This window comes from Python bivittatus, unplaced genomic scaffold (genome assembly GCF_059951505.1).
Source record: "Python bivittatus isolate LINGU-HERP-01145 unplaced genomic scaffold, Pbiv_v1 ctg000080_np1212, whole genome shotgun sequence".
NCBI lineage: Eukaryota > Metazoa > Chordata > Lepidosauria > Squamata > Pythonidae > Python > Python bivittatus.
Window position 1 is genome coordinate 87,581,947 of NW_028277035.1, and position 19,390 is coordinate 87,601,336.

The 19,390-nt window shown below is 42.4% G+C and overlaps 1 non-coding gene across 1 annotated transcript; it reads right to left on the bottom strand.

Moving 5' to 3' along the window:
- Positions 1-4,265: 4,265 nt before the first annotated feature.
- Positions 4,266-4,374, bottom strand: TRNAL-CAA (transfer RNA leucine (anticodon CAA)). The gene is made up of 2 exons: positions 4,337-4,374; positions 4,266-4,311 (listed from the first exon to the last, which is right to left on the bottom strand). It is a non-coding gene; the product is annotated as a tRNA-Leu (tRNA).
- Positions 4,375-19,390: the final 15,016 nt, after the last annotated feature.

Genomic DNA, 19,390 nt, shown 5'->3' on the forward strand with positions numbered 1-19,390 from the left:
ATCTCACCATGACTGCGTAAATACCCAGGGCGCACAGGACAATTCTACACCTCCCTGCTGCTTTCAGATACCAAACCTGCTACAGCATATAATGTTGCCAGGTTCTGTGCAGCAGCAATTAAAATTCATCAGATGATGACCTGTGCCGTAAACTAGTCTTAATGAGTATCTAGTTTGCAATATTAGAGTGATTTGTAAGTTGATAGACTGTGCCACATACTAACCTTTATGCTCCCTTAAAATCCATCTAATTCTCCTACCCCTCCTTCTTTTGAAATTCATTTTAGATATATTTCCTGTTTTATATTTTTAGCTTTTTATAATTATATATACACACACACACACAGAGTGAGAGAGAGAGAGAGAGAGAGAGACTTTGATATATTTTTAATGCTTTTTAATTGACTGTAGCCCACCCTCCTTATGCTGCTCTTTGACCGTAATATAGATTTGATTGATATATTTATATTAATATGAGACAAACAATTTGAAATAAAGGCAATTTTCTTGAGCTATTGTTTCCAAGAATTAAAACACCAACTAAAGCCCCAATTTTTAGATTTGCATAGATAGGTTAGAGACTAGAGGAAATTTAATTATCTGAGTAATCTAATAATATACCAAGCTGTTTGTTCTATATCAATTTATTTTGGTATAGAGCATTTATAATAGTTATTGTATTATTGGCATACTTAATGTAATACTTAATGTGGAGTCCTTGGGGTTCTTTGAGATTGGCTGTTTTCTTACAAATGTTTCATTACCTGGCTAGGTAACATCTTCAGTGCTAGAAGGGAGTGGGGTTTGCTCTCCGTTTATATACTGTGGTGTGCCCTGCCAGTGTTGGGGAGGGGGTTGGTTTTGTTCCTCTGGTAGTTCCTTGATTAGGGTATTGTTTACTGCTTGATTATGTGTCTGGCAATAATCTTGATGTTAATCTCTGCTTACCTAGGTGATGATTGCTGGTGTGGAGAAGTTCTGGACAAACTGTGGATATGGACAGACTGAACCATATTTTCAACTGGGAAACTGTCAGCATCTTAGACCAAGCTAAATCCAAAAATGCGAGGGAATTCCTGGAAGCTTGGTATTCAGACAAGGCAGCCATCAACAGGCACATAGAGATAAACAGCATCTACACACTATTCAAGAGACAATAGAAAGGAAAAGAAAAGACCAGAACAAGGAACTACCAGGGGAAAAAATAAAACAAAACAAAACCCACACCCTCACCAACACTGGCAGGGCATGCCACAGTATATAAACGGAGAGCGAACCCCACTCCATTCTAGCACTGAAGATGTTCCCTAGCCGGGTAATGAAACGTTTGCAAGAAAAGAACCAAGCTCAGAGAGCCCCAAGGACTCCACAGTTCAACCCTGAGCTAGATATATTCGCTTCTATTGGTAATACCTAATGTATTATTGGCATAGATTAACAATCTGTGATCAGATCAGCCACGTTTATGTTTTGATGGCCTGATCAGACAAAACTGGTGGTTGCAATACTGAATTAAACATAAGAGGAGATTAAGGGTTCTGTTGAAAAGTTCCATGAGGCATCTTAATCGGTGAGGAAATTACCCTGGTTGAAGGATTAGAGTAACATATTTTAATCCAATTAACAAAAAAAGAAAGATCCCCATATTTGGTTAAAACTCGCTCCAGAAAATTTCACTATATCCAACAAGACCACCACTGATAAACCCATTTTTTTTTCTGAACGGGGATCTAAAATATCAATTCATATTCTATTATTAACCAAGGCTTGTTATGCTTTTTGAAAATAGGCTTCACAGGATGGGAAAAAAAGAAAGCCTTGCCCAAACATTGGCGTTCACTTTTAGAGGGAAACCAGAAATCAGGCCACTGAAACGCTACAGTATCGCCTTTTGAAATCACAGTTATGTAATGCACGTAAAGGAGAGCCACTTTGGTGTAGCGGTGAAGGCACCAGGCTAGAGACCGGAAGGCTATGAGTTCTAGTCCCACCTGAGGCCCGAAGCCAACAGGGGGACCTTGGGCCAGTCCCCCTCTCTCTGCCCTAGGAAGAAGAGGCAGGCAAGCGCAAACCACTTCTGAAAAACCTTGCCAAGAAAACTGCAGGGACTAGTCCAGGCAATCTCCAGGAGTCAGAAACTGACTCAAAGTCACCCCCCCCCCCAAAAAGATATAAGCATCATAAAGGAAACTAGAAAACAAAAGAGCATCATTATGAAACTCCAACAATATTGGAACAAAAAACCCACGCTAAATATATCATTTGATTTATAGCACTTAAGAGGCCAGTTCATTACACAATACTATTTATATAGTATTATACAATGATACTGTTCCGGCTTACATACAAATTCGACTTAAGGACAGAGCTTGGGAACAGAACTTTTTCTTAAACTGAGGACTACCTGTATAACACTTACAGAATCCTGATGCATCAGGTCAGAATCATTCTACATTCTACAAAATTCTATACTTTGCCCTAGGGATATTTAATTATCACCATAGTACGGTTAAGGATGCTGCCCCCCGGGACTGTCTTGGAACCTCCCATCCAATACTCATCAGATGTAACATGCTTAGCTGTTTGAAGAAAAGCCAAGATCAACTCAATGAACTTTATCTAAGGCATACATCTATCGGTGTGTAACAAGATGATCATTTGCAAAAGAAGTGTTGTGTTGTGCCACTCATTTCCTATGATGTCTCTAGTCCTTTGTGTGTCCTTACTGTACTTCCCAAGGAACAGCTGAGTCACTGGGAGTCAAGCGTTTAATAAATGATTACTATTGTCCCTTGATAAGCTACTTGGCCTTGGAGTGCTTGGTGCTCTCTGAGTTGGTGGTTGACTTGCAGACATTTCATTACCCAACTAGATAACATCATCAGTCCTTTAGCAAGAGGCCTTTCCGTGACTGTTTTCCAAATCTTAGTGGGCCAGGTTGTTCCTGGAAACTTCACGGCTGAAGCAACAGGCATCGGTTATGTTTGACTGGCTACCCCTCCCTCTCTTCTGCTTCTCCCCTCGGAAAATAACTTCCTTCTCTTTAGTCAAACCCCACCTCAAGCCCTATGTCCAGTTTGTGGCATCTTTCTTTAAGAAGGATTCAGACAATGGGAACAGATGCCAAAAACAGCCACAAGGACTATCAGGGGCTTAGAAAGTAGAGCTCCGGGGTGCCTGCAAGGTGAGGTCAAAAAGGTCAAGATGGTGGCTATAGCGATGCTATGGAAGCTTGATGTTTTTGACCACACCTTGCGGACCCCCCTACTAGGTGTGGGATTAAAAAAAAAAGAAAATGGTTCTTTGGAAGGGGAGGTTGGGAACTCCTTACGATAAAGGGTAAAATATGTCCTGGGAAGATCGGCAGCTGCTTTCAGGAGAGCAGAGAAGGGCTGTGCGAACTCTCCCTTCGAATCCGGAGCGCCGTTTCCCTTCCCAGCCGAAGCATCCCCAACCAGCAGAAACTAAATCCTGGCAAGACGAATGGATGGAGCTGCAAATTTACATGTCTCCATTCTCTGCAAGGATGGGGCACTGCAGATGGACTGTTACTTTCTTGTCCCAGAGTTTTGGGATGGCGGAAGAATGGATTTGAAACGCAAGGAGGCAGATTCAGGGAGTCCTAGGGAAAAAGCCCCAACTTTCTAGCAGTCAGAACAGGCTAGAGCAGTGTTTCTCAACCTTGGCGACTTTAAGACACGTGGACTTCAACTCCCAGAATTCCCCAGCCAGCCATGATGGCTGGGGGATTCTGGGAGTTGAAGTCCACGCGTCTTAAAGTTGCTAAGGTTGAGAAACACTGTGGCGATCCTTGAATTCTTACATCGCGCAGTGAGTCAGTTATATTACTTGTTTCCAAAAGCTCATAAACCCCGAGAGAGTTGCCTCGGGTCACTTCCCCCCCGGAAAGCGCTGCAGGGATCAATTTGGGACGGGAGCCAATTTGCAAGCTGGATAAATCCACCCTGGTCGGAACGGGCGGTTCAGCCCCGGCGTCTGCGGGCTTAAGTCGAGGGTGGTTTTTCCGTCCGAGCTTTTTGCTAAGTGAACGAGAGCCACAGCTGGGCAGGTAGGATCGGGAAATAAAAAAGTCAATTTTTGGGGAAACGCAAAGGCTGCCCCGCCCCACCCCTAGGCAGTGGCGTTTGCGAGGGAGTTGAGGTTTTAGTCTTAAAAATCCCCGCTCGGAAGGGGGGAAATGGCTCGGATCGTTTCTAGCAGAAGTTTATAGCGAACCCTAAGGGGGAGGTTTGCAAAAAGGAGCATGTCAGAAGTGGGATTTGAACCCACGCCTCCATTCGGAGACCAGAACACCCATCGGAGGGAAGGAGCGAGCCTTGAGTCTGGCGCCTTAGACCACTCGGCCATCCTGACTTCTCGGGCGACGTCTTTTCTAAAGCGGCTTCCTAATTGTTCCCGTGCTAATTCATGTGCGTACGTGCTCCGAATCATCATGTCATTTGGAGGCGTCCTCCTTTCGTTTTACAAGGCGTCACCTTTTGGGGATTACGGGAAAAAAAGCAACGTCCTGTGTATGTTGCACAAACCAAACCCGAGTTCTTTCCTGCTGAGCAAAAGGGGGAGAAATGTGGTGACCTGGCTAACCCGCCCTCCTCCTTCCCGGTTAAAAAATAACAAAAACCGCGCAGAGGCTGCCCTGCCACCCCGTATTCCTCAAGCGAAATGGGGGTTTTCGGCCAAGAGCGGCTGCGTGCGTGGACCCGCTGCATCAGCGTTTCTTAAAGTGCGGTCCGAGGACCCCAAGACCCTCCCAGGGGTCCGTGAAATCAAAAGGATTTGCCAGATACGGAAGATAATTTGCAAAAACTTAAAACAATGTCATTCTTCTCATTATTATTTTTTATTTGTTACAGAAACACAAGGTTTAACATTTTATTTATGTCAATATCAAAGGGGTTTCCTCCTGTTATTTTTACATGATTCCATAAATAAATATTCTGTGAATGTGTCCATTTTAATTTTTAAGACAGTCAATATTGATAAACATAACCTATACCAACAAAAGCTCTTTTGGGGTCCTCCATAGTTTTTAAAAGTGGGAAGGGGGCCTGAGAGAGAAAAGTTTAGGAAACGCTGCTGTACGTAAATCCTTGTGGTGCTGTTGGTCTTTGCCAGAATTGAAGTGATTTCTACACACCCTTGAACGGGGAGAGAAGCATGAACTCACTGTCCTTATTGCCAATCTCTCTCCTGATGCATTCCTTCTCTTTAAAGCGATTGCAATCTCTGACTCTTTTCCAAGGAAATGGGTGAGAAAGCTTGACACTGTTTTACACCTTGAGGTGTGCGTCAGGGTACAGGGAAAAGGCTGTGTCAGCACTAATACAGCTATGGATGACTTCAGGGTGTTCCTCTGGACATGGGGCTTGACATGGGGAAGGCCACATCATGCAGGTGGAGCAAGAAAAAGAGGTTGACAAGGAAAGTTGTGCCCGGGTTAAATACAAGAGCAACCCTTCTCTTCATCAAACTCCAGAACTAGACAGTGGACCAGACAGACCTACTGATTTAAATTAGATGCTCCACAATATTTTAGAATAGGTTTTTAAACATGACTTTAAATGTCTTGTTCTGACCCATCTGGATAGCTGAAGTGGTTCCAATGTCTGTAACACAGTCCCTGAGTCAAACGTTCTGGCAAATCCATGTCGGAATAGGATTGCAGAGAATGAATTGTGTGGTCACCTGGAGACACTGAAAACCTGAAGAGAAAAGGCCAAAGAGAGTTTTAAAATAAAATGGATAACATCCTAAGATGTAGAAGAATCTCAGGTATCTGGGTGTTCTAGTAGATCACAAGCTGAACATGAGCCAATGTGTGATGCAGCTGCTAAAAAACTAAATGCTACTTTGGGATATATTAACATGAGCATAGGGTTCAGATCATGGGAGGTCCCATTCTACCCTGCGTTGGTCAGGCCCTGCTTGAAGTACTGGGCCAGTTCTGGATCCTATAGTCTGAAAAAGGACACAGAGACTTCAGACAAGAGCTACCAAGTTGATGAAGGGACTGGAAACCACATCATTTGAGACATAATGAAAGGAACTGGATAGGTTTAGCCAATAGAAGAGAAGACTGAGGGGAGAGATGCTAATATTCTTCAGACAGAATGGACTTAAGTCTCTGTTGCCTCAAAAGGCAAGAGTGGAATCAGTGGACTCAAACTGTTAGAAGGAATTTCTTGATGGTAGGAGCTATCAACCAGTGGGATAGGCTGCCCCTTCAGTGGAGGTCTTCAAACAGCAGCTGGATAGCCCATAGTACAGTGTTGCTCAACCTTGGGAACGTCACGATGAGTGGACTGCAACTCCCAGAATTCTGGGAGTTGAGGTCCACCCATCATAAAGTTCCCAAGGTTGAGCAACACTGCCATAGTAGATCTTACACTGAGCAGGGGGTTGGGTAAGATAACTTCTGAGGTCCCTTCCAAATCTGTGACTCTATATGTCATTGAATTCCTACCTGACTATTCTCAAGGAAATAGCATAGGATTTCATTTTCATTATATTGCCCAACAGATCTCAGTCTTGGGATCCCTCCAGCATAGGCACTGGGATGCTGGGACAGGCTGGTGACACAAGGCTGGGAAAAAGTGTGAGAAGGAGATCAAATTCTCATCACCTGGGACGGGGGTTATTACCCGTACAGGCGGGGATGAAAAGGAATCATGCACGCGGTTTATGACTGGAATGGGCTAAGGTTACTGACATAACTGGGAGAACTGTCTGGCCTGAAATGGGTACTTTTGACTATGCTGTATTTTAAAAAAAAGTCTTTAAGACCACAACTAAAGCCTTCTCATCTGCCTTGTTGGTACTGTTGGGCAGGACTTTCTAGTGCCAGGAGCGTAACTTTTAATTCAGCCATGCCCAGTGCCCTCCCAGCCCATCCTGAGGTGGACGTCTTGGACGAGAACATTGGAAGGAAATTGAATGGCGCCTTTACAAAAGGATCCTATACCTGGCCAAGCACAAGGTCATTTAGATTTTGTTTTTACCCCCATGCCTTTCTACCCATCTGATCTGGTAATTTGGAAGAAAGACGCTCCTCCCTTTCAAAAGGACCTGCAGATGGTCATTAGGACTTTATTGAAAGCCATAACCCATCTTGGGGAGACAAGATGCAGCTGTTGAATATCCTCCTTACCAGAGACAATTTTTTTTTCAAAAAAACTTTTGAAAAAACTGCTGTGAGTAGCCCCAGCCTGTTTTGCCTGGCCAGCAAACAGCCCCATCTAGGACTACAATATCTGGGACAAATATCTACAGCCCAGGCTTGTGAGAACCAAGAGTTACCAGTAGTTAGGTCTTGTTGTGTTTTGTGTTTTAATCAAGCGTATGTGTGCGTGCACGTGGGTTTGGTCTGTTTGCCTTTCTGAACCATGAATTTCTTGAGGCTAATTAGATAAGTTCTTGTGTGTGCCTCCTGCTCATTTCTACTCCCAACTTTGTGTGTCTCTGCACACGTGTGTGTGCGTTCCCCTTTTCCTCAGCTCTCAGGAATGTAAGGCCACTCCTTTTTTCTTAACCTTGCCCTTCTGATTTATGTCTTCCTCTCTGCCTCTTGTTGCTCCACAAATTCCTACGCTAAGCTAAGGAAACTAAGCTAGGAAAAATGAAAGGAAAGGGCACCAGTAAGTATAGCAATGGGCAATAAAATCTGAATAATGACTGGAATTCTATACTTGGTGGTGTGCATTTTTGACATGCCACATATTTAATTTTTTTAAATTACTTTTGTAGAGACCTCCTCCTGTACTTTGATTTCTGTGTGTTTCTTTTTTGGAACTGACCTTTCCTCCTTTTCATTTCTCTTCTTGAGGCACGTGTGCTGGTATATTGTTTGTTATCTATACTTAAAGCCAATTCAGAACGTTACCAGGTGAAACAAAGCCATTACATACTTGAGCTATTGGAGTTGTGTGGGGGTAGAAAACATAGCTGTGTTCCCACCCTCCAACAGATCTGGGATTCTGGGACCTTTTAATAGAGCTCTGGGTCAGAGGAGAGGAAGTCTCCTCTCCATGTAAAGGCACGGGAGAGCTCCAGTGGTCAGGAAGTGGCAATCCTGAGTAGAAGACCAAAGTCTTTTGATCTGCTTTGAACTGCTGGGAGTGGGTCTCAGTGAAGGTGGAAGGGCTGGGCATGGTTGCAGAAGATGGAGCGCCAAGGGACAAGGTGGTCTTTTGAAAGGCATCAGAAGATGCGCGTGGATGGAAGCAAAGAAAAGCACTCTGAAAAACCCTCTGTTGTAAGAGGGTTTGTGAGGGGTTAGTGCGTTGGGAATGGGGAAGATAAAGATGGATGTCTGTTTACTGGCAATTCGGTTTGAGGGCCTTATCTCAAGGTCGGAAGGCAGTTGATCTAAATGCAGAGTTGCGAAGAGCAGCTACAAGCTATTTGAACGGCCCACCAGAAACGCTACCAAGAATTGGCCCAGGAAGAAGTGAAGGAGTGCATGTTCATCTGTTTTCTTTTCTTTTTCCTAGTGCAGGAAAACATCTGGCCAGAAGTGAGGGTAAAAGTTTGAAGGCTCAGATACTACTGTAATGGCAAACATCTTTGCAACATGCTCCAGTATTTTGTAGTTTATACATGCTGTTACAAAATAACTCCAGTTCCATGGCACATGTTTTATTTGAGAAACATCAGGGGAGGAACCTGATATTTTTCAGGAAAAACCTGATGTTTTTTCAGGAAAATGTTATGAAAAGTTTCTTATCCTTCTTATGGTTTTGGAGCATTAGTTCCCTGAAAACAAAAGTCCTGAAGCAATCTTTTCTTTCCAGTCTATGTGGGGGCTTGCTTCCCCCTCTAATGTAAAAAAGGTGATTGCAGTAAATGGGCTGGACTTTAAGTGTTTCTTTTAGAATAAAGATCTGCATTTCAAACGTTTTCTTTTGCAAATTTATTTTCTTCCAGCTGCTACTGTTAGGAAAAAGTGGTAACTTCTCTCAAGAAGACCTAAGCAACCTCAGAGAAGCAATAGCTCAGAGAAGGGGGGAGAGTGGTGCAACTGATCCTGCACAAAATCACCTTCCCTCATGTGACAAAGGGAAACCCTCTGCAGAGTGAAGGAAAGGGGGAAAGACAATTTGAGGCCACAGGAGCAAAAGTGTGGGTGAAGGGAGGCACTGAGTGGTTGAAAGCAAGTAAAGTATTCTGCCCTGGTGGGGAACAAAAAACGCTTCACATCTCCACATAGAAAACTCCCCTACAAGAGTGGCCAATGATTGTCCTTTTGTTCAGTAGACTTCAACAGTCACCTCAGGAGGAGTCTTCCAAGCTCTTGAGTTGAGGCATGAATCTGTTTAAAGCAAGGATGCCTACGTGGGCTGAAAATGCTTGCCTCTTCCTCTCACCGACCGCTGCATATACTGACATTTCAACTACCAGATTGCCATCACTGAACAGCAGTATAAATACAGTGGTACCTCGGGATACGAACTTAATCCGTTCCGTGACTCTGGGCATATCCCGAGTTGGTCGTAACCCGATGGAAATTTCCCCATAGGGTTCAATGTAAATCCGGTTAATCCGTTCCGCCCTCTGAATTTGGTCACACCCCGAGGCAAATTTCCCCATAAGGTTCAATGTAAATCCGGTTAATCCGTTCCACCCTCCGCCTGAATTTGGTCGCACCCCGAAGCAAATTTTCCCATAAGGTTCAATGTAATTACCGTTAATCTGTTCTGGCGTCCGCGGACCACACGTCAGGGGCGGGAAAACGGCCGGGCGCGGCGCGGCGCGGCGCGGCAGGAAAACGGCTGGGTGCCACGCGGCGCGGCGGAAAAATGGCCACGGACCACATGTCAGGGGCGCAAAAATGGCCGCGGACCACGTGTCAGGGGCGGAAAAATGGCCGCGGACCACGTGTCAGGGTGGAAAAATGACCGTACCCCGAGGCGGAGTTCGCACATCGAGGTAAATTTTTGCGGCCGGAGCTGGTCGTAACCCAAAAAGTTTGTTAGTAGAGGCATTCGTATCCCGAGGTACCACTGTATTGGGTCTACACGTCTATGCCTCATCACTGGCAAGGAAGATTCCCTGTCTACACAAAGCCACTGAATGACTCTAAAATTTGTGACTATTTTGACTTTGTAATCAACTAAAACTCTAAATGTATTTTTATTGTTGATATGCCATATGTCTACAGTACATACAATGGGCAGGTGAAACCCCTCAAGTGAAACTCAGGGCATCCTGCAGAAGACTATAAGAGATAGCTTGCAGGGTGGATTGCCCTGTATTCAACCACCTAAGCCATTTTCTTTCTCCCTCCTGAAGGCACGTTCTGTTTTAATTTGGTTGCTAATTCCAGGTTAACAGAAGGAAATATAACAGGATTTTAAAACTTTGATTTACAACATTGGCTACAGTCAGGGCTTCTTTGATTTGACCAAAAATACGAATTTGAGTCACATAATGATGTGTAACTACAAAATTCCCTGATTGTGCATAAAATAATCTATTTTGCACAAAAATAAAAAGGAGGGATTGTGAGAAGGAAATCAAATTCTTCTCCCCCCACCATGTCAGCAGGAAGTCAAAGCTTCCCATTTGTCTCACCCTACCATTGTCTATCTTAAACAGCCATCAAAGCATATGGCTAAATTATAGTAAGAATGGGCTCACCTAAAAAAGTTAAGACGTAACAGAAAGAATCAAGAGTCCTCCACTCTAGCCCAAAATTAAATAACTAAAGACCTGGCAGGAAGGGCCAACATTCCTTAAACCCAAAAATCGAACCATAAAAATATTTCTTCCCAAAGAGATCTACTTTCCAATTAGACAATACCAGATAAGGAAAGCACAGGAGACCCTGGCACAGTAACAAATGCAAGGTGTTCAGTTTGCCCAGAGACATTCTGGAATGAAACAGCCAGTCACAGAAGGATTCCTTAGAAAAGCCTCAATGTGTCGTTCTCCATTAATTGTCCAGATTTAAAGAAGACTTGTGTGTTGTGTTACGAAATATGTTAATTCCTATGGAATTTTTAACAGATGTGACAGTTGTTATATCGGGCCAACGCTGATCTGAAAAACATTGTTTTTCAATGTGGGTTAGCAAAAACAACCAACAAGAGTCTGAAAGCAAATTAAAAACTAAGGCATATATTTTAGCAGAAGCTTTCAAGGACTCATCTCCACAATGAGAAAAATGTGAAAAGTTCAGGGCCTTGCTTCTTTTCCACCAGTGGCTGCATTTCCTGAGTGGTGTACCATTCAGAGTAAGAAGGACCATGCTGGAGACCACAAACGGCCCATCTAGTCCAGCATCCTGTGGCATATGGTGGGCAATCGGATGCAGCCAGGAAGCTCATGAGGTTAGGCAAAAACGGATAGCTGTAGCTCCCTGATAGTTAGTATATTCTAGCTGTTTCCTGCCTTCTAAAGATAATAAATAGCCATCAAGTGTAGTAGCCATTGATAAAGCCTCCTTGATGAATGTATGTCCAGTCGCTTTATAAGATAAAGGTAAAGGCTTCATCAATTCAACTCAATTATTGGACATTGCTACGTTGTTTCCTTGTTTGAAATATGGACTTTGTCATTGTATTCTTCCAAGATTTGTTTTTTTGTTTTGTTTTGTTTTGTTTTGACTACTGTGAAATCAAAACGCAGGACACAAAGGCAAAATAATCAAGGCTTCACTGCAGTGTTTATTAGGCAGTACGTACTGGAGGGGGGCCCCACCAAGGGTTAATGGGAGACCCTCCCCTGCAGGCAAAATGGATGCCCTGATATTTATACACTTCTAGAGGAAGGGGAAGGGAAAAGAACACATACAGTACATAGACATATTCATATGATGATGCAGGCCTGCCTAAATGAGCAATACTTCTCAAGTTACTTTCTGTCCCTGTTCTTGGCTGCTGTGTACAAGGATGGAACAACTGCTATCTATAAGGAAAGCAATAGTGTCAGAGGGAAAGAAACAAATTGTTCAAGGTGCCAACTGCCAAGAAGAAGACATCCTCTCTTATGTTGCTATGGGGATGTTTGGGATAAGGGGTTTACAATCAGCCTAGTTCATACCAGTTTCAAGGATGCTGCAATTCCTTTATGTTTCAATTTTATTAAGGCGATCCCATTCATCTGAGGCCTCTAAAAACTTGATTCTTTTACCCAAAGATTCACCCAAAGATATGTTTTTCTCATGCTACCTTGGGTTTTCCTGACAGTCTCCTATCTAAGTACTAATCAGGTCCTAGCCTGCTTAGCTTTGGGGGATCAGCCACATTTAGCTAGATGCTGGCATCTGGTGTGACAGTCCCTTTGTAAATGACTAAACTGCTGGGCACCATCCCCTCTAACGCAATGAATTCCACAACTGCACTGGTTGGAATTCAGTTGGGTGGAGAGAAAACAGTGTTTTAATTTTCCCCCTTCCCCTGCAAACTCCAGCACCACCTCCCCTACTGCACTGGATAGCTCTCTGGTTCTCCAGAATACATGGGGAAGGAGGTCTGGGTAGGGAAATGCAGTGAAAGATGGGTATCACGAGGGGTATTACTAATAAAATTCCTGCCTCCTCCTTTTCACCTCTTGGCTTCCTGTACTGGATCAGATGAAGAGGGAAGAAGTTTTTTCATTGCAAGGAAATTTATGCTGGATCTCAACCTGTGACAAATATTTAAAAATGTATAATGCAGTTACACAAATTAATTTGGATTATCTTTTTTCACAATCACTATTGCACAGTGATAATATACAGAACAATTATGCCCAAGAATAATAGTTTAAGGAATGGATTATAAACCCTTTAGTTACCTGCATCCTACAAGGAGAATAAGACTAGTACTTCCTAAAATGTATTATCATATCAGTAAGAATCATTCGTTTCTTAGAACTTTAGATCCAACTTTTAGATGTATTTAGCAAAAAATGCTTTAGCTGAACAGAGGATAAGAAAAAAGTCTTTTCAAATTTTAGATAATGTAATAGCAATGTTAATTGTATTCATAAACTTTAAATAGATATATATCCAATTATAATTTATAATTTTTATTATATTATATTATATTATATTATATTATATTATATTATATTATATTATATTATATTATATTATATTATTATATTATATATATAATTGTTAGCTGCCGTATATGCTCCATGCACAGAAAGGTGGGAAATAAATAAATATAATGTATCAAAATTGTAAATCATACATGCAGACACTCAATGCTTTTGCATTACATACAGAATGACAAATGCAGAAGAAACTGCTAAGATATTGAAGGTATTGGTTCTAAAATCCCACTTTATTAGTCTAATTGTTTTATCTTCCCTTGATGGAAACTCTCTTATAAGCTGCATATTTAGAAATCCAACATCATTTGAAACAATAAGATCTTTTCTTCTAGTGAAAACTAGGGTTCTTCTGGTGATCGAGCAGTTTGTAAAATCCCTTCACCCTAAAGACCGGCTATGTTGTGTGGCTCTAAGAAGTGGGTAGAGTTATTTTTTTTCAGATGCTAGACTTCTTGGTCCCCTGGATGTGGTGATGTTCTCCATCAGGTGGAAGATGGGAAGATCAGGCTGGCCAATTCTTCTCTTATTTAGACCAGCCAGGGAGTCACATGATGTTAAAAAGGAGAGGTACTGGGATCATTGGCAAACACGCATGGTATCAACTGCCGGGGAATCATCTCATTTCCTTCGTACTGGAGATCCTTGGAGCTGAGAGTACAGACATTGCTACCCATCTTGCTGCAGAGAGCTGGCGAGGGCACTGTGTTGCTGAGGATGCATTGCTGCCCAGCCTGCCACAACTGGTTGTTGAGGGAACTGGGTTGTTGAGTACACACTGTTGCTGGCCAACTTGCCATGGGTGCCTTGCCAGGCCATATAACTGCCGGGGACCCAGTGCTGGGGCCCACTGTGGCTTGGGAGGACATATAATTGCTGAGGAAACACTGTTTCTGCCCATCTTGGGTTGTGAGGACACAGCGTTGGGTAAAGACCGCATTCTCCTTGGCCTTAGCCATCTGGGATGTCTTTCCTTGGCATAGGTTTTGCAGCATCTTTGGCACAAAGGTTTTGGAAGGATATTTCACTTGCTTTGCATTCACGTTGCTCTGACGTTGCTTCCTTTGTGTCTTCTTTTGCTTCTGTTTCTTTCTTTGCTGAGGCTGCTTCTTCTTTGGATTCTGGGCAGCAGCCATGGTTTCAAGGGTCTGTGTTCACTCCTGTGTCTTGGTGATGAATGCCCTGTATCTCCCGTACATTTGTTATCATATACTGGCTTGTATTCAAATGAGGGACTAGCTCTTGGTCTTCTGATTGGTTGGCCAATACTCTATTTTGAGATGTAACCATAGTACCTGAACAGACAGCAACTCTTCATAATATGCCTCTGTGAGCTATTTCTCTCTCCAACTTGTGAATAGAGGAGGTGGTGACATCAGATCTGGATTAAAGCAGGAAGAATCAATTAGAGGCTGATATTATGCTGTTCCAGAAATGTAACTGCTATTAAACCATTATGGTCTTTCTACATCAAAAATCTTTTTTTCTTCTTTCTTGTTTTGCATTAACTGGAAGAAAGCAGATCCCAGTCTCTGCACGGCATTGTTGATCCTGGTGGACGTCAATCCCCCTGTATTAGGTCTAATTTCTGCAGGATTTGGGAACTAGGAAATGGGATGGAAGCTTCTTTGTTCATAGAATACTTTTTACCTGGATCATAAAATGCTATGAGTTACATATTTGGAGAACACCAACAGCTTGAAGAAGCACTGTCAGCCCCACCAGGTAGACCAGATCAGGAATTCAACTCCACAGGAAGGCTAAAACTTCTTTTATTGAAATGGGCTGTAATAACAGAATCTTGCAAGCCTGATTGTGTTGTATCTCCTCCTCCTGCTTATAGTTCAGTGAAGTCCATTGCTCTGGACTTAAAAATGTTTCAGCTCCTTTTGCCTAGGCATATTTCCATCAAGGACATCTTCCTTACCCTCCACAAGCAATTATTATTGGACTTCCCTGCTACAGTATGAGGGAATTTTCCAGAAGACGCTGTCATGCAAAGCTCAGTTAACCAACTTGATTGGGTCATTCAGGGTTAAAAGCTCACCTAGTACTCAGTTTAATCCCCTTCATTGGGAGGGGAAATGGCTGCTAATTCTGGGGTGATTGGAAGCAATGCACTGAAACACTGGCACAATAGTGACTGGACGTCACAGATTTTACAGGGGTAAGACAGGCAGTCTTGGCTTGCAATTAGTGACTATAAGAGAGAAGCATGGTATGGGGGTTGCCTTGAAACTCAGGCACTGAGTTTTGCATGGAGCTGGAGGAACCTGTTCCCTGAATGTGGGAGAGAAAACATTAACCTTTGCAGAGTGGCTTTTTTGCCCCCTCCCCTGAAAATATGAATGTTCACCAATTTACAGAAAGTAAATGTTCAGCAATCTCATTAAGGTAGGATAAGAGTTTTAGTCCATCCTGGGTGTGGCTGGCACCCTGATTACGCTCTCTGAGTTACTTGCTAATTGCCATCAATTCTTGGAATTTATTTATTATTTACTTGAGATTACTTTTATATTGTATTTTTAATTAATTTTATCTTCGAAATGGGCAGTGACAAATCTGATATATAAATAAAAATGAATAATTTGCTCCACTGTGAACCACAAATAAGGCAGAAGGAAAAATAATAGCTCAAGTCCTCAGCAGTGTTTCCCAACCTCAGCAACATTAAGATGCATGGACTTTAACTCCCAGAATTCCCCAGTCCATATATTTGCCTCCTTGAATATTCAGATCCTTAGCACAAGCTAATTAGTTGTAGTAGCTCAGAAAATGGAAATAAAGGTTGCTGAAAAGGTTGCTAAACCCTCTAGTGGTCTCCTGTCTCTAGAGGCCCCTATTAGGAAAGAAGAAAGTTATGAGGAACAGAAAAGTACAAACAGTAGGATGTGGCGAAAAGTGTTTGCCAATCCTGATTTAACATTAGTGGTTGATAAACTATCTTTCGATGATGGAGGCACTCAGAAAACAGAACTTTCAACAGCTGATATGGTTTAGCTGAAAGCACATTATGAAAAGAATCTTCAGGCAGAAAACTTCATACCTCCTCTGCTTATAAATCTTATAAGTGTTGGTAACTTTCTCTCATTTTACTCCTAAAAACTACAAACTCCGTTAGTGCCCAAGGGCAGCAAGCTTGTTGTCTAGGGCCTGTTTATTGTAGTAATTTCCCCAACATTCCTTTTTCTCAAAGTAGCAGCAAAGGAAATCCAGACAAGGAGGAGACAACACTCCATCAAAGAAACAACCTTTCTTCCCTTTTTAAATGGGGAAGAAGTCCCAATTTCATGTCCTAGAACAGGAAAAGGTCCCAGAAATCAAGACCAGTGGCAAAGGCTAGGATGGAAAATTTCTCACCCTACTTCTGGCTGAGAAGCTTCACCTCCAAGAAGTAGCAAAAGCCATGGAAGAAATCTCTCTATGTGCCAAAGCTAAAGGCATGGAAGGGCCTGCTTCCAGATCCAAACTAATATAGGATTGAAGTCAACTGGACTGACTTTAGGTCCATCACCACAACATAAAGTATGTGCAGAATGTTCCATCTTTCCTTCCCACTCTTTCTCCCCCTCTCTTCCTAAATTGCACAGGATGCTTTGTGAATCCCCCAGTGTAGATCTTCATGGCTCCTACCATCTGTTGCAGAGCTTAAGCAGGATAATTGCTACTGACAAACTGGAGAATGTGTCAACAACTGGCTTGTGCATATTCCAATTCTGGATGACCCTGGAAATTGTTCTTTCACTACTGTTGCACTTTCAGCTTCAAGAGATGCATCTCACCTGAAGTTGGGAAGTAGGAATCTTTAGACATTGGACAGATTCCTTCAGCAATAAAGGCTCTTGTTATTTTCTCAAGTCTTCTGCACTGATCTTTACTGCAAAACTGGTGTAAACTGATGGACAGTTTGATTGCTAAAGATTTTTTATTAAAACCTATGATGTCACTCTACTATACAGATCAGAGTCGTGCAAGCTGTGGTATTCCCTATGACACTCTACGAAAGCAAAAGTTTGACTTTGAAGGAGCAGGATAGGAAGATTATTGATGATTTTGAACTTTGGTGTTGGAAAGCCAAGAAAACAAACAAATGATTCATAGAACAAATCAACCCAGAGTTCTCACTTGAGGTACAAATGACCGGGCTCCAATTATCCTACTTCAGACACATGATGTGTAGACCCAGCTCTCTAGAGAAGGCTCTAATGCTGAGAATGGTGGAAGGAAAGAGAAGAAGAGGATGATCAGCAGCAAGGTGGATCAACTCAATTATAGTAGTGATGTGTGCACCATTGGAAGACCTGAAGGACCAAGTTAGGTACATTGTCATGGAGAAAACCTAAGTGCTCACTAAGAGTCGGCACTGACTTGATGACCCATAATCAATCAATCAATCAATCAATCAATCAATCAATCAATCAATCAATCAATCACACATTATTGTAATATTCAATTCGACTGTTTGGAATTTTTTTCCCACTGTGTCCTTGAGAGGGCAAATCTTTCCTCGGATGCACTGTGCACTAGGTGACTCTTTACCACTCCATTTCTCAAAGCCTTCCTATTATTCCTTTAGCACCGGAGTTTGAGGTTTTACAGAGCTAAAAGTTAAAAAAATGTTGATTGTAGGGAACAGTTCCCTTCTGTGGTAAATCCAAAGGCCTGCTGTACTAGGAGGACTCTGGCAGGCCCATCTAGTTGGGAAAAGTGCTCCAATTTGAAGGAAAGTGGGGGTCCCCTGCCTACAGCAATTCTAGTAGCAACAAGGGGTAGAGATAATATTCAGAGGACCCAGGGCTGACATTTCCAAACTAGGGTTTTGCAGGCATCTCCTCTAAATTCTTCCTAATCCCCTCTAAACTCCTCCTGCTTGCTGGGCCTTGGTAAAACCATGACTGATATAGCAAATGATATATGCGTGACTGTTCAACCTTCTGTTATACCTAAAACTTTCCTCTGCCCTCTCTGAACTCAATGCACTATCACTGTGTGTTGGAGAAAATAAGTGGAGCAAGTAACATGGAGGCTGCACCCTTTTTCCTCCCTGTCTTTTGGACATGACCAGGGTCAAACTCAGCTCCTCTTTTTGCCTAATCCTATCAGATCCAAATTGACCTTTCCTGCTCCCAGACAAAGCCCCACTGCAATCCCATCAAAAAAATAGAAGCTCCCTCACCTGCTCACAGGACAGCTCAAGGACAGTCCTTACAAAGGAGTTGCAACCTAGAGGAACCCCAACCTTCCATCCTCAATCAGCCTGAGGGCCTCAAAACTCCATCTCCTTCACAATGGGTTTCTTCAGCTCTGCTGCCCTCCTGAAAGGCCCATTTTGCCTAATAATAGAAATAACTCAGATACACTGACAAGGACCTGCCTACCTTCCCCAAAACTGGCCAGCCAATCATACCTCTAGAATTTCCCGCCTTGTAGCCCTTGACTATAAAAATCTTTGCTTTCTCATTGCTCAGAATCCCATTTTTTTGTAAAGCACGAACCCAACTATTGTTGCAATAAACATGGTTCTTCTTCTCAGGGTTGTGCTCTGTACTTCTGAATTTTCCATGACACTCTGGGCTCCAGAACTTTTTCTCATTGACTTCTGGACTCTAGGCCATTATTATTATTTTGTATCTTCTTAATTGTAATTTTTATAGCACGTTATTTTTTTGTTGTTGTTTAATTGTGTTGCCTATATGCTATAGTCTATAACCTGTATGCCATGCTAATCTAGATCAAGGTATGGAATGCATATGAGGGAATTTTCCAGAAGACATTGTCATGCAAAAATCAGCTAGTGATCTTGTGTAATTGGGATTGAAAGTTCACTTGGAAATGATTGCATCATTTGGGATTAAATGTTCACCTGGATGCAAAGGGAGAACTTGTTCACCTGGAAGTCATTACATCACTTAGGATTAAAAATTCACTAGGAAGTCTTGTCTAAATCCTGTCATTCAGAGGGGAAATTATAGCTAATTCTGGGGTGATTGGAAGCCGGCTATTCATATATTGGGTGCAAAGAGTGAATGGCCATTACAGAATTTATATGTGTAAGTGTGTCTTTTAAATAATGACTTAAGATAGTGCTGGATCATGTAGTCTTAATATTTTTAACCTACAAAATCCTAATCAAATGATTCACCCGTGGACTCCAGAGTGGAATGTGATGCCCACGTAGCCTGCTTTGGCAAGCAACCTGGATCTTTCTTGCTAAGAGCATGTATTTTTTATGTGCAATAAAACACATTTTTGTCTTCAGTACGTGTGTCTGTCATCTTGGAATAATGTATTTATTTTTCCTGGCTTGTTATACCTGCCAGTATCAAAAAGAAAA